This window comes from Gopherus evgoodei, chromosome 2 (genome assembly GCF_007399415.2).
Source record: "Gopherus evgoodei ecotype Sinaloan lineage chromosome 2, rGopEvg1_v1.p, whole genome shotgun sequence".
NCBI lineage: Eukaryota > Metazoa > Chordata > Testudines > Testudinidae > Gopherus > Gopherus evgoodei.
In genome coordinates this window covers 119,945,451-119,961,797 of record NC_044323.1, presented here as the reverse complement: position 1 = coordinate 119,961,797, position 16,347 = coordinate 119,945,451, and positions in this window count along the sequence as shown.

The following is a 16,347-nucleotide window of genomic DNA, read 5'->3' as shown; positions in this document are numbered from 1 at the left end:
TAAAACATGGCTATTGTGTTGTCCGTAAACACTGATGCACAACAGCCTTGGAGTTGATGACAAAACACCTGGCACACTAGGCGAACCGCCCACAGCTCCCGCACATTGATGTGTAAGGTTAGCTCTTGAGCCGACCAAAGGCCTTGTGTATGGAGACCCTCTAGGTGGGCACCTCAACCCAGAGATGACGTGTCCGTGGTTAGGGCCATCAAAGGTTGCGGTGGGTGGAATGGCATTCCTGCACAGACCAGGGAGGGGTTCAGCCACCAGGTCAGGGATGCTAAAATGTTTGAGGGAACTGTGACTATCATGTCCAGGCTGTCTCAGCCCGGTCGGTACACTGAGGCGAGCCAGGTTTGAAGTGGATGGAGGCGCAGTCTGGAGTGTTTGGTCACAAAGGTGCAGGCGGCTATGTGGCCTAGGAGACTGAGACAAGTGTGAATCGACGTTGCCGGGAAGGTTTGAAGGCCTTGAACTGTTGCCATCGCCTGAAAACGAGCTCTGGCAAAACAAGCTCTGGCGAAATTGGAGTCCAGAATCGCCCCGATGAAGTCTATTCTCTGCGTGGGTACCAAATTCGACTTTTCGGTGTTGATCATCAGGCCTAGTCTCGTGAAGAGATCTTTGACAATGCAGAGGTGACTGCTCACCTGTGACTCAGAGGCCCCTCAAATGAGCCAGTCATCGAGATACGGGTAGATGTGCACCCGACAACGGTGAAGAGAGGCGGCGACTACCGCCATGCATTTTGTGAATACTCGCGGAGCCGTAGAAAGGCCGAATGGAAGGACTGTGAATTGAAAATGTTGATGGTTGACCACGAAACGGAGGTACCATCTGTGTGGTGGGTAAATTGCGATGTGGAAATAGGCGTCCTTCATATCGAGGGCGGCATACCAGTCTCTGGGATCCAAGGACGGGATGATGGTCCCTAGGGATACCATGCGGAACTTCAACTTTATCATGAACTTGTTGAGTTCTCGCAGGTCTAGGATTGGTCTTAGACCTCCCTTCGCCTTGGGGATTAGGAAGTAGCGGGAATAAAACCCCTTGCCCCTCAGGTCTTTTGGTACCTCCTCTATAGCTCCAATGGATAGAAGCATCTGGACCTCCCGTAAGAGGAATTGCTTGTGAGAGGGGTCCCTGAAGAGGGACGAGGAGGGGGGGTGGGAAGGAAGGGGTGAAACAAACTGAAGGCGGTATCCCAACTCCACCGTGCGCAGGACCCAATGATCCGATGTTAGCTGGGACCACACAGGGAGGAAATGAGAGAGGCAGTTGTAAAAAGGTGGGGAAGGATCCGGGAAAACAACTGGTGTGCCGTCCTCGGGTGCCCCTTCAAAAATTCTGTTTGGGCCCCGCAGGTGGTTTGGGGAGCCCTAATTTTGACTGCCTTGGGGTCCAGACTGCTTTCTATGATTCCCCCTGCAACGCCTTCTGGCAAAGTCCTGTCGTGGCCTAGGAGGGGGGTAAGTGCGGTGAGGCTGGGGGCAGAAGGACCGGCGCTGGGTTACTGGGGTGTGCATCCCCAGCGAGCACATAATTACTCTATTGTCCTTTATACTTTGCAGCCTATGGTCAGTCTTTTCTGAGAATAGCCCCTGGCCTTCAAAGGGCAAGTCCTGTAAAGTCTTCTGTACTTCAGGTGAAAGGTCTGACACCTGGAACCAGGAGATGCGTCTCATTGCCACTCTGGAAGCTAGAGTTCTGGCAGCAGAATCCGCTGTGTCCAGAGAAGCTTGGAGGGAGGTTCTTGCTACCTTTTTCCCCTCTTCCAACAGGGCCGCAAATTCTTGGCGGGAGTCCTGGGGAACAAGTTCCGTGAACTTCCCCAGGGACATCCACGTATTATAGTTGTATCTGCTTAGGAGGGCTTGCTGGTTTGCTACCCTAACCTGGAGGCCCCCAGCCAAATATATTTTGCAGCCTAGCAAGTCCATGCGCCTTGCCGCTTTGGACTTGGGAGCAGGAGCTTGCTGCCCATGACATTCCCGCTCTTTGACCGATTGCACTACTAGGGAGCAAAAAGGAGGGTGCACGTACAGATATTCATAGCCCTTGGAGGGCACCATGTATTTTCGCTCTACTTCCCTGGCAGTGGGGGGAATAGAGGCTGGGGATTGCCAGATGGTATCAGCGTTCACCTGTATAGTGCGAGTGAAGGGCAGGGCCACTCTTGTAGGGTTGTCTGCTGACAAGATGTCCATGACTGGGTCCTCTATTTCAGGGACCTCCTCTAGCTGCAGATTCATATTCTGCGCCACCCGCCTCAAAAGGTCTTGATGGGCCCTTAGGTCAATTGGGGGAGGGCCGGAGGAGGATGTCCCTGCCACCGCCTCATCTGGTGAGGAGGAAGAGGAGAGGCAGGGACAAGAGGGTCCTGTGGAGGCTCCTGTTCTTGAGGGGCGAAGTCAGGCTCAAGTGGGGGCTGGGTATCTGCCGGTGGTACCGAAGTCTCATCTGTACCCATGGGGGGGGCGGCTTACAGTTGCCTCTGGCACCCAGTGTTCCGATGAAGCCGACCGTGGTGCGGCTGGTGGAGCGCCTTGGGCTTGGTGTTACGCCCAAGGTGTCCAGAAAGACCACTGATCGGCCCCTTGCTCATGGCCATGGCTCTCCGGAAATAGGTGGCTGGACACATCCGAGTCGCGGTCCTGTGCATAGGAAACACTACCAGCATGAGACGACACTGAGGTGTGTCTCGATGGCCAAGGCGGTGCTGAGAGGCCCTGAGAAGGAGCCCTGTTTCTGGCTGCTTGTTCCCGGGACAGCACCGGGGAGTGGTACCAGGAGCTGTAATGGTACCATGAGCGAGACCAGGAACCTACGACCGTATCAGTGCCGGGAGGTCAATCGGGATCTCGATCCCCTTTGCCTGGAATGGCTGCGAGGTGAGAGGTGCTGTGAATGGTGCCGGGAGCTGGATCGGTACCGGATGTATTTGGCAGGCGAGCGAGAGGCTGAGCGGTGCCGCGAGTGCAACTGGTACCGCGATGGAGAGCGGTGCCAGGACTGCAAGTGGCGTTGGGACCAGGATCGGCAACGTGACCGAGATCTTGAACGATGCCTCTCGGCGGCTCCCACGGAGGGTGGCCTCAGCAAGGCAGGCTTGCCAATAGATTGGATGACCTGCACTGGTGATGCCAGGGGTTGAGGCAGCGCAGTCTCCGTCATTGCGATCAACTCCCGTGCCGTGGAGAAGGTCTCCGGCATGGATAGGAGAGCGAGCTCAACCACGGTGTGAGCCGGGGAGCTTTCGGGCACCGGACTCAATGGCCTTTGTGGGACCGGAATCGAGGGTGCCGCAGCAGATGTCGGTGCCAGGCGATCCGTCTTAGACATGCTCCTTCTGCGGTGCAGATGATACCAAAGCCGCTGGAGCCGTGAGTAGCTTCCTGGGCCACGGGGACAGGGAGTGGTGCTGAGCCAATGTCGGTGCCGGGGAGGGTCAGTGCCGAGACTGCTTCACGGCACCGGAGCGGTCCAGAGCCAAAGGAGTGCTCCTCATAGAAACAGATTGTTCAGCACTCGGTACCGATGGTGCTGAGCTAAATGCTGCCTCCATGAGGAGCTGTTTCAGACGAAAGTCCCACTCCTTCTTCATCCTCAGCTTAAAGGCTTTACAGATGCGGCACTTGTCAGGAAGATGGGATTCCCCAAGGCACTTGAGGCAGGAGTTGTGGGGATCCCCTGTTGGCATCGGCTTTTGGCAGGCCAAGCACAGTTTGAATCCCGGTGACCCGGGCATGGGCCCTGGTACTGGGGGAGGGCGTTGGAAGGGGCTAATCCCAGTCCCCCTTCAGCTATATATACAAACAACTAAGACTAACTATAACTATAAAAACTCGAATTATATACACAACTAACAGTAAAGAACTACGAGTAAGCTAGGGAAGTGGAGATCAGCTAAACTGTGCTCCATAGTTCCAACGACTGTCACGGGCGGTAAGAAGGAACTGAAGGGCCGTTGGGTTGGCAGGGGTATATTTCCAGCGCCATTACAGCGCCACTCCAGGGGGCGACCCAGTCGACCCACCGAGTGTTGCTAGGGTAAAAATCTTCCAATGAACGCGCACACGGTGCGCACACACCTAATTGGAATAGATATGAGCAAGCACTCAAAGATGAACCTACTTTTCTTGTTGTTCAGTATGGGCAATGAAAATAGACCCGTCCTCTGTGGCTTTCATGCACTACTGTAAGCTTGCAACATTTGGTTTGCAAACCGTTCAGGGGACTGTTGACAACCAAACCAAAAAAACTTTTTCATTGAGGGTTATTTTTGTGACATTTCACTCCATATTCTTTATGAAAATATGCTTATGATACATCCCTGTAAAAACAGATGGACCTAAACCATGAAGTACAACTTATGATCTGCTCTGACCCTTTCCAAATCTTAAGAGTTTCATATCCTTTTTGTGGGTCAAACAAATCTTAGATTAAAAATCTTCCATGCCTAATAGTAATGAGAGCTGGTCTATACATAAGTTTTTGTACCAATACTACTATTAATTGTTATTTTATCATTTATTATTTGAATTATAATAGCATCTAGGGGCCCCAGTCACAGACCAAGATCTTGGTGTGTTGTACAAACACAGAACAAAAAGACAGTCTCTGCCCGAAAGAGCTTTCAAACTAACTATAAGACAAGACAACAGATGGATACAAACAGATGGTTGGGGGAAGTACAAGGAAACAATGAGACAATATTGTCTACACAGATAGAACAGATGTAGAGGTGGGGGAAGAGGTATACCATGCAAGCAGAGTGAAGAATGTGATTGTGGAAAATGTAATTAAAGCAGTGGAATTCCCTAGCATGGATGCAGTAATACTGGTATGAAATGTGCTTATATTGGTATTGCTTATTCCTAAATTCGGACTTTTTGGAAATTCGGAAGTTTCTAAATCAGTATAATGGCAGTAATATAAAACCCGTGTGCAGATCAGCTCTAAATTACACTAATCAATACCTCTTTATATACTGTAGCTCACTTTAAAACCTGATCCAGGTCAGTTGATTCTCTTTTGTCAGTGGCAGTCATTTAGGACACAGGAGTGAACAGAAGAACATTTTTTTTTTAATCTTCGAATTAAAAAAAGTTTTTCATGATTTGTCAGTGACTAACACTTGGGCCACTCATGATAAAGTTTACAATAACTCATTATAAGCATATTTTAAAAACATTTGACACTAGTTAAGTCCTGTTACATTGCAAACAAAGAAAAGTGTTTTATCATCATTCATAATTATACATTTTCCCACTTACAGAATAATGCAAGTGTCTACTGTGAATTGAAAGGAAAGTAACTCTTAGCTGCCTTACTTTAGTTTCATGCTGCATCATAGCAAAAAAACTGAAGTAATGTAGCAGTGAAAAAGGCACTGAAGTCATAGCCAGAGCACCAGGTACTCTGGCTTAGGGTGGCAAGGCGCGGGGGGCGCTCTGCTGGTTACCGTGAGGGCAGCAGGCAGGCTGCCTTCAGCGGCTTGCCTGTGGAGGGTCCGCTGCTCCCGCGGCTTTGGTGGACCTCCCGCAGGCATGCTTGCGGAGGATCCACTGCTTCCGTGACTTTGGCGGACCTGCGGGAGGTCCGCCGAAGCCATGGGACCAGCGGACCCTCCGCAGGCAAGCCGCCGAAGGCAGCCTGCCTGCCGTGCTTGGGGCGGCAAACTGCCTAGCCACCCCCTGCTCACATTATTCTGTCCTTGAGGTCATATTCAGTGTCTGAGACTGTATTGCAAATTATGGGACAAGGACCTTCCACCTGGCATACGGCACAAGCTTCAGCTCTGAATAGCCAAGAGGCTCCAGATTGGTCATTCATGCATTAAAAATGCACAGATTAGAAGTGGCTGCTAACTTCCGCCTGGCCTTGCACATTGTTTCTCTCTTTCATCTCTGCCACCCCCTGGCAGCACTAGAATGGACAACTCTAGAATGAACTTTCTGTAACTGATGAAGGGTGTCCATCTGAGTGCTGGGAAGTTCTTGATGGCCAGATTTCAGCAGCTGCTTCAGTTCCAGGTTAATGGTGACATCAAGAAGCTGCACTATATTCTGATTTCATAGCACCTGACTTGAACTGCCAGAGTCTGAATCTCCATTCCAGCTGAGCAATGATGAGCCCAGAAAATGGGCTCGCCCTCAAACATGGCTAAGATGGCTTTGGGACACCTTTTATGCTTACTGTATTCAGGGGCTGACCTGATGTTAGTTCATTCCAGAAACCAGGAACAGTTAATTCATAAGGGCACACCACCATACCCTTTTTTTTTTTCCCCCAGGAATGACCTGTACACTAGGCAAACACAGAGATACTCTGCCTGCCAGATGTGACTTTTCCCCTATTCAGGCCGGGGGCCAGTTCATCTGGGTTTATGGCCCTTTGTAGCAGTGGAGCAGCACAAAGGAGCCATAGCAGAATGGAGAATTGGAACTTAGGTGCCTAATAAAACTAAATCCATTTCCATACTAATTTTAAAATCAGTTATTTACTTAAAACTTGCTACATGAGTCTAGCCATTAACAACAATACCACCACCACTCAAAAAGCAGGTTTTGTAACAGGCCTGGAGGTTTAAACCTGGATTTTGGTGGCCAAGAAGGGAAAGAGTTCCATGGTTGAGATCCCTGATTGACAGTGTTCTGCCAGCAGCTCCCTCTTAAAATCAAAGGGTTTCCCATTCAAACCCCGCCGCTGTCTTTTAAAGATATCATTAAATGTCTTGTTTTTTAAGATCAAAACATCCATTTCACTGCTCCATCCCCAATACCAGTCTGAAAGTGCATGCACATAGAATTTGCAGTTTGGGCAGCATACACCATGGAGGCTGCACTTATATAAAAATAGGGCTGTCAAGTGATTTAAAAAATTAATCAATCAATCATGTGATTATCGCACTGTTAAACAATAATGAAGGCCAGGACTATAACAGCATTTAAAAGAGAACTGGATAAATTCATGGAGGTTAAGTCCATTAATGGCTATTAGCCAAGATGGGTAAGGAATGGTGTCCCTAGACTCTGTTTGTCAGAGGGTGGTGATGGATGGCAGGAGAGAGAGATCACTTGATCATTACCTGTTAGGTTCACTCCCTCTGGGGCACCTGGCATTGGCCACTGTCAGTAGACAGGATACTGGGCTAGATGGACCGTTGGTCTGACCCAGTACAGCCGTTCTTATGTTCTTAATAGAATACCATTTATCTAAATATTTGTGGATGTTTTCTACATTTTCAAATATATTGATTTCAGTTACAACACAGAATACAAAGTGTACAGTGGTCACTTCGTATTTACTTTTGATTACAAATATTTGCACTCTAAAAAACAAAAGAAATAGTATTTTCAGTTCATCTAATACAAGTACTGTAGTGCAATCTCTTTATCATGAGAGCTGAACTTACAAATGTAGGGGGGTTTTATACATAATTCTACATTTTAAAAAATAACTATTTAAAAGTTGAGCCTTCAAGTCCACTCAGTACTATTTCTTCTTCAGCCAATCACTCAGACAAATAAGTTTGTTTACATTTGCAGGAGATAATGCTGCCCACTTGTTCACGATGTCACCTGAAAGTGAAAACAGGCATTCACATGGCACTGTTGTAACCAGTGTCACAAGATATTTACATACCAGATGCACTAAAGTTTCATATGTCCCTTCATGCTTCAACCACCATTCCAGGGGACATGCGTCCATGCTGATGATGGGTTCTGCTTGATAACAATACAAAGCAGTATGGATCAACACATGTACATTTACATCATTTGAGTCAGATGCCACCAACAGAAGGTTGATTTTCTTTTTTGATGGTTCGGGTTCTGTAGTTTCTGCATCAGAATGGTGCTCTTTTAAGACTTCTGAAAGCATGCTCCACACCTCGTCCCTCTCAGATTTTGGAAGGCATTTCAGATTCTTAAACCTTGGGTCGACTGCTTTAGCTATCTTTAGAAATCTCACATTGGCTCTGTCATGGTATATTTCCCCAATCTGAACCGTAGAGTCCAAAAGTTGGGGTACCAGCATGAATTCCTCTAAGCTTAATTACTAGATTAGATTTGATAAGCTGCCACCAATCAGGACTTGGAGTGCCTGATACACTCTGGTCCCCCCAAAACCTTCCATGGGGACTCCCAAGACACAAATTCCTTGAGTCTTACAACAAAGGGGAATAAACCATTTCCCCCCCCCTTCTCCTTTCTTCCTTCCAGATCTTTCCCATCCTGGGTACACTAGGAGATCACCGTGATTCAAACTCCTTGAATCACAACACAGAGAAATTAGGTTTCCCCCTCCCCTTCTCTCTCCCTCCCTGGGCTATCCTGGAGAGACAGACAGATTCAAGCTCCGTGAATCTAAAACAAAGGGATACCCCCTTCCCCCCCCCCTTCTTTCACCAATTCCCTGGTAAGTACAGACTCAATTCCCTTGAGCCTCAACAAGGGGAAAAAAATCAACCAGGTCTTAAAAACCAAAACTTTTAATAAAAAGAAAGAAAAAAAATAAAAGTTGTCTCTGTAATTTAGATGGTAAAAGTTACAGGTCTTTCAGCTTATAGACACTAGAGAGAAGCCTCCCCCCAGCAAAATACAATTTAAAATACTTCCAGCAAACTACACATTTGCAAATACAGAAAACAATCAAAAGACTATAATCGCCTTTCTACTTAATATTCACTATTCTGAATATATAAGACCGTAGCAGGGAGATTGGCAAGAAACCTGGTTGCACGTCTAGTCCCTTTCAGGACCCAGCGAGAACAACGCATAACCCAAAAAACACAAACAAAGGCTTCCCTCCACCAAGATTTTAAAGTATCTTGTTTCCTGATTGGTCCTCTGGTCAGGTGTTTTTGGTTCCCTATTTGTTAACCCTTTACAGGTAAAGGAGACATTAACGCTTAACTATCTGTTTATGACACTCTTTTAAGACTTCTGAAAGCATGCTCCACACCTCATCCCTCTCAGATTTTGGAAGGCTTTTCAGATTCTTAAACCTTGGGTCGACTGCTTTAGCTATCTTTAGAAATCTCACATTGGCTCCTTCTTTGCATTTCATCAAATCTGCAGCAAAAGTGTTCTTAAAATGTGCTGAGTCATCATCCAAGATTGCTGTCACGTGAAATATATGGCAAAATGCGGGTAAAACAGAGCCGGAGACATACAATTCTCCCCCAAGGGGTTCAGTCACAAAATTTAATTAATGCATTTTTTTTTAACAAGCATTATCAGCATGGAAGCATGTCCTCTGGAACGGTGGCTGAAGCATACAGGGACATAGATATGCTAAACATTTGTGTCACATAAATTCCTTGCAATGCCAGCTACAAAAGTGCCATGTGAATGCCTGTTCTCACTTTCAGGTGACATTGTAAATAAGATGTGCGCAACATTATCGCCTGCAAATGTAAACAAACTTGTTTGTCTTAGCGATTGGTTGAACAAGAAGTAGGACTGAGTGGACTTGTAGGCTCTAAAGTTTTACATTTTTTGTTTCTGAGTGCAGTTATGTAACAAAAAAATCTACATTTGTAAGTTGTACTTTCACAAAAAAGAGTGCACTACAGTACTTATATGGGGTGAATTGAAAAATACTATTTCTTTTATCATTTTTACAGTGCAAATATTTGTAATAAAAATATAAAGTGAGCAGCATACACTTTATATTCTGTGTTATAACTGAAATCAATATATTTGAAAATGTAGAAAAACATCCAAAAATACTTAATACATTTCAATTGGTATTTTATTGTTCAGTATATTAAAACTGATAAATAACAATTAATTTTTTAAATCATGATTAATTTTTTTGAGTTAATCACATGAGTTAACTGCGATTAATCGATGCCCTAATAAAAACCTATCTGAAATGAAATAGCTCATCTGGCTGGCTGGACCTAAATTGCTGCATGTCCCACTGCACCCACAGTCCAAAGTTCATTAGATCTCCCACTTGCTTTCACATACGTTATACAAAATGCAGCCTGCAGTTATTATTGATACCCTGTCATTGAACGTCATAGTAGGCCAAAAGACATTTCCATCTTGCCTTCTATGTGCCAAAAGCACACTCCTCCACCAGCCTGTGCAGTGAAATTGCATCTCATTCTGGGTAATCTGGAATGACTTTATGAGCCATGAAAAAAGTGGCTATATGTAGGGGCATCTAAAGTCAGAGAGGTGATAAAGACTCCATGAATACTTGGTGGGAAGAGAAACCCCTTTTGCCTGTTCTTGAGAAGTTTAAAGTTCTCAAAATTCTGCTGTCACATGCTTTGCCTGGCCACTCTAGATACATGTCAAAGAACTAGCTTGATAGTTGGCCTGCATCGCCACAAAGTAATACTCCCTTTCTGTAACTAGCCTTCGGGTTTTGTTGGGTTAGAAGGGGACAGAGAATGAACATATGGGTTCCATCAATAGCTCCTGCATAGGTCAGGAATCCCAATTGTTTCAATCCCTCAATCACTGGCACGCTGACCACCTTGATTGCACACCCTTTCAATACATTATGTTTACAATGCAAACTTCCACAACAACAGCATCTACCATGGGCTTTTCAATCCTAAACTGATGCCTACATGACCCTTATCTAGCATACCTAGTATCCACAAGGAAATTGCCAAACTTTTCTACAGAAGTCAGAGCTTTCATCTTGGTGGACATACTTCTCAGGACCAGCTCACCATAGAGGAACAGAAATATCTCTTTCATTCTGAAATTATGAAGGTGCAGCTGCTCATCCCAATTCTCAAACAATTCAACCCACCAGTCTGTGGCTAGCACTCAAAAGTAGTGTTCTGCTCAGTGAATATTACTCAGCTACTACAGAGATCAAAGCTACTCCAAGGATAGAATGCAGGACTGTTGCAGCAAATACTCTATCAGCTGCTGGTCTCAGCTTCTAACTCTTCACGGATACTGCTAGAGCACCCATCATCACCACCTCACAACAGCTGCTTGACAAGCTTTGTGACAGCTTTCCAAAGACTCCAGCAGAGAGATTTGCAGAGCAGGAAGTGAAAGATGAAATTTCATCCTGATCTCTATTTTCAGAAGAGGAAAATAACACCAGTTCCTGGGGATTTATGGGAGGCTCCCATGGATGTGGGAGTTTGATCTATTCTCCCACAATTCCTCTAGACTCTAAGCAGCCCTTTTGAAAGCTCCCGGAATACACTGCTTCAAGAAGCTGTTCCAGGAACTGTGAGACAAGTACCTAAAGAGCAGCACACTGCAATGGTGTCATACAGTACAAGTGTGGACACAGGGCAAAACTGCAGATGAAATTGCTTGGCTAGTGCATTGCACCTTTGCTACTTGAATTGGTGGTATCCCTTCTGGCAGCTCTCATTTATGCCAGAGACTAGTCTGGTCCCAGGACCTAGGTGCCACAGAGGTGGCACAAAACCATCTTTACCCCATATCTGGTCTTGCACTGAGCTGGTGGCAGCCCAACCAGAGAATCTGGGACAAATTCTTTCCTAATAATGTCACTTTTTCATATAAACAATTGCTGTAGTTACACAGGATGTTATGCAATTGCAAACGGGAAGGAATGTAATCCACAAGACACTCAAGACATGATACACACTCTGAGAAAAGTTGAGAGTTTCAAAAATTGAGAACTATTCCCATTATCCTGTTAAAATACTTTCTTAAAGAGTCTTGCTTCATATACTTCATTTGTACCAGCATGGAGGAGAAGCAGTAGCTGTTTCCCTCATGCCTGATGAGTGATTTCACACGTATTATCCTAGTATTTTGAACAGTCCTGCTGTCCATTTAGCTATTCAACAGAACCAGTAATCTGAGACTGGGATGGATCTATAAATAATTTAAAACAATGTTCTTACCTGGAGATCAGTACATGTAACCATGCCCTTTAGGAAGCCAATTACAGAAGATTTGTTAGATCGTATGAGATAAGAATGACAATAATAAGGCATTAGGAGCATTAGCAGAAGGGAAGTTAGTCCCTCTGCCTCCAGAAAAAAAATCCAAAACCGAAATATAAAGTACAGCACTGAAGAGGACTTTATTTTATGGGGACACTCTTTAAGCTCATCCCACTTTTTCAGGTCCCTAACCAGTTGGAAAGGGAAAATGCCATTTATCAATACTTTTAGGTTTATGGACATGTATCAAGTTGTGTGGAAGTCTGCTGGAGTCACACAGAGCAATGTTAGGTCTAATCTTTAGAGCTTCACTGATGATATTCAAGATGGGGAAAGCAGCATATTTGTAAAATTTGCAGCTAATGCTAAACTGAAACACCAAATTTAGATTTTACTTACAGAATCAAAACTAATGTTCATCAAGGAAAATAACCCCATACACATTCAATGACACATGGTAAGCAGTCATATCTTCCCAAACACCTAGTGCTAGTGGAGAGCAGATTGGAAGGTCTTTTCCTATGTCTAGCTACCAGGAATCAAGAGGTCTGCCTTTGATTTTTCTCTCTGACATCAGAATGTTGTATGACATAGATTTGGACTAGTAAGATAGGCACTGACCCCACAAGTCCAGGGAGTTCAAGACTGCTATCTTCTAATGCAGATAAGTTGAGGAGCAAGTAAAGTGCTCGATGAAAGTAAGCATCAAGGCCTCTGCATGTATGCTTCGGGCCTGTAACTAGCCAAGTAAACGCAGGGAGCTGAGAGACAAAAACATGGGCTCTGCAGGGTCCTCCCCAGTGAACTTTGAAATGCCAGATGCAATCCCCTTCATCTTAGATTATATTAAGGAATTTTATTTTTTTTTAAAAGATACAAAAATAGTACCTCACAGATATTTATTTGGGTCCCAATTCTTTTCCCTGCCCTACTACCTTATGCTGAGTAATGCTTTATTCTGGTGTAGTCCCATTTACATCAATAAGACCATGCACACAGTGTGGATAAGAGTGGCAGAATCTGTTCTTTGGGATTCTAGATTAGAATACCTTGCCTGTAGCAAATTAGGTTCAGATAAAATACTAACAAACATCACATACCAAAGTGACAAAGCCCAAAATACCTGCATGCATTTCACACTGAAAATAAGAGAATAGCCAGTACCAACATTTAAAAAAAACAAGATGAAAACTAAGGCTTACTGCCACTTTCCAGAATATTTAAATATTAGACCCTGTGCCTACCCCCTCTCTACAAACAGAACTGCAAAGCCACTTTTGCTCATATAGTCATCATAGGTCTTGAGTTAGGATTTCAGAGGCCCCCTGAAGGGAAGGCATTTATATTGATACTTAGCATGCCTGCCTCTTCCTCCTTCAGCCCTTTTCAGTGTCTGTTTCCACTTTGCAAAGGCTATAAAGATCTCCATGATGTCTCCATTTTGCCTCTTTCCTACTCTGATTCTCTGGATTGTGGATTTACAACTAAAAGGAGCATATTGAACTATAGACTGAGGAACTTCCAGTGTTTTCGAAGTTACCAGAGAGACTTTACAAGCCAGCAGCCTATTCCATCATGGCTACAAACCTGATATAAGGAATTTGCAATCATTTGCATGCATATGATCTATTAACCACTACTAACTATCTTATTCTTTCTTTTATTATTAAACCATTAGCTTTTAGTTACTAAAGGATTGGCACCAGTGTGATTATTGGGTAAGATCTGGGTTTTTTATTGACCTGGCTAAGTGGCTGATCTCTTGGGATTAGAAGCACCCTATATGTGATTACATTGGTTTTCAATAACCACTCATCATAAAGTCTAATGTCTGGGTGAGCTAAGGGCGGGCATGCCTAAGGACTAATGCATTTTTTACTTCTTGTTAACCAAGATAGTGAGACAGAAATGTATTTTTGTCTGTAGCTGGGTATAATCTAATGACCAAATAACCACCAATTTGGGGTGAGTCTGCCCCATTTCTCAGCTGTTTGTCCTGAATTTGGCATCCTCAGCTGTGACCCACTGAGGCACAGTGACAACCATCCCCTCCATAAATTTATCAACCTCAGTCTTGAAGCCAGTTAGATTTTTTGCCCCCACTGCTCCCCTTGGAAGGCTGTTCCAGAACCTCACTCCCCTGATGGTTAGACACCTTCACCTAATTTTAAGCCTAAACTTGTTGATGGATAGTTTATATCCATTTGTTCTTGTACCAGCATTGGCACTTCATTTAAATAACTCCTCTCCCTCACTGGTATTCATCCTTCTTGTGCATTTGTAGAGAGCAATCATATCTCCCCTCAGCCTTCTTTTGGTTAGGCTAAACAAGCCCAGTTTTTGTGCCAGGCCCAGGTGGGGAGCACAGCGGCCGTGGTGAGCTGCCACCCCAACCAGACTCTCTCTCAGGAAGCCTCCTAGAGCAGCTGGGATGAGAAGCAACTGATCCTGCCCCTTCTGCTCCCTACCCAGGCCCAGCTGCCAGGGACGGGACAGGCGCAGTGGAAGAAGGAAGCCCCATTCTCTCCCCCTCCCCCAGCAGGCCAAGCAGAAACTGGGGGAGGGGGTACTTGACTCTACATCTCCCCTCCCCACACCATGCATTGCCTATGCCAGGGGTAGGCAACCTATGGCACGAGTGCCGAAGACGGCACACGAGCTGATTTTCAATGGCACTCACACTGCCTAGGTCCTGGCCACTGGTCCGGGGGGCTCTGCACTTTAATTTAATTTTAAATGAAGCTTCTTAAAGATTTAAAAAACCTTATTTACTTTACATACAACAGTAGTTTAGTTATATATTTTAGACTTATAGAAAGAGACCATCTAAAAACATTAAATATATATTACTGGCACACAAAACCTTAAATTAGAGTGAATAAATGAAGACTTGGCATAGCACTTCTGAAAAGTTGCTTACCCCTGGCCTATGCCTTAACCACTAGATTATCTTTCACCTTTATTCTATTTAGGTTTTTATACTTCCCATTTCCATGGTCCGTGAGGATCTTTCTGATAGCATCTCTAGGTGGGAGCTAAATGTTTCTGAGTATTATTCTGAATTCTTCATATCCCCTGACACAGCACTAATAATTAGGCTATTTGAGAAACTCTTATCCCAATGACACATGCCTTCAGAATGCGAGTGATCTCTGCAGTTGGAAGACTGGATGACTGTTTTCATCTTGAATTGGAGAGAAAAGTCAAACAGAACATTTCAAAAGTGTCAAATCATTCAGAATTTTGAAGATTCAAAATATTTAATTTCAACTTGGCTTAATATTAATGTGTCCCCCTGAGCAGCCACAGAGCTGCATAGGATTTGTAGTTCAAGTACCTCATGCCTCCGTTCTCCTCTATGGGCAAGGCTTTCTAGATGGACTACCTATCTTCTGATTCCTATGAAGCACCACAGTCACATGACTCTCATGTTGCACCATGTTGGTTCAACTGTTCAATTCATTTCAACAAATCAAAAAGTTTCAGATTGACATGACCGAAAACAAAACTTCCCCACGGAAAATTGAAACATTCTGCATAACTATTTTCCATTAAAAAAAAATTAATGGAAAATTTCTGACCAGTTCTAGTTTTCAGTCCCCACTCTGCACTGGCAAAGTGATTCACAAGTGTCAACAACTCTAATTTCTATTGTCATAGTAACAGTAATAATCTGCAATGGACTTCTGTTAAATTTCCTTTAATTTACTAATGCCTCTACCAAAAGTTACACAATGGCATGATAATTTTACACTATAACAGAGGAACTCTAACTACTTAAAAGTATTTTTTACAAGAGGAATCCATTTGCAAACTTGACTGATTTTGTACAAGTATGGTGTTAGTTTATACTCATATCTATTACCTATTCATTTTTCTGTTTCCGTTATTCTTTCATAAATCTTACACAGTGCAGAAGCCAACAGCGCTTACAATTTATAGTGTGCTTAACTTTCATCATGAGTTTTTCTTTTGATGTTGAAATGAAATTATAAAGCATTTTATGTTGACAATTTACAATAAGAGAAAAATTTACAAGGTGTTTTTATGGCCTTTGTCCAAAATTTTCCAAGATTGCATTCTGGGATGCATATAATGTGAAATCATTTGCTTGGTATATTTTAGTGATCAATTAACATATTATAAATGATGGAGTCAATAGGGTAAAATACAATGCATGATTAAAAGAACAAGTTTCACTACTGAAAAGAAGATTTTTCCCTCCCCAAGAAGAGACAGAAATAGTGTTCTGAGATTTGAAATCACAGTAAGGGTAACAGGAGCGAAATATTATTCAAGGAATTAATTGTTTTTTGTTTCCTTGCATTTACAAGAATAGACTAAAAGGTACGTCTCCCAGGATCTAGGTACCCTTAATATAATGAGACTTACCAACCTGGCTGTCAAATTCTGTACCAGCTTCAGTTTCTGAGTAT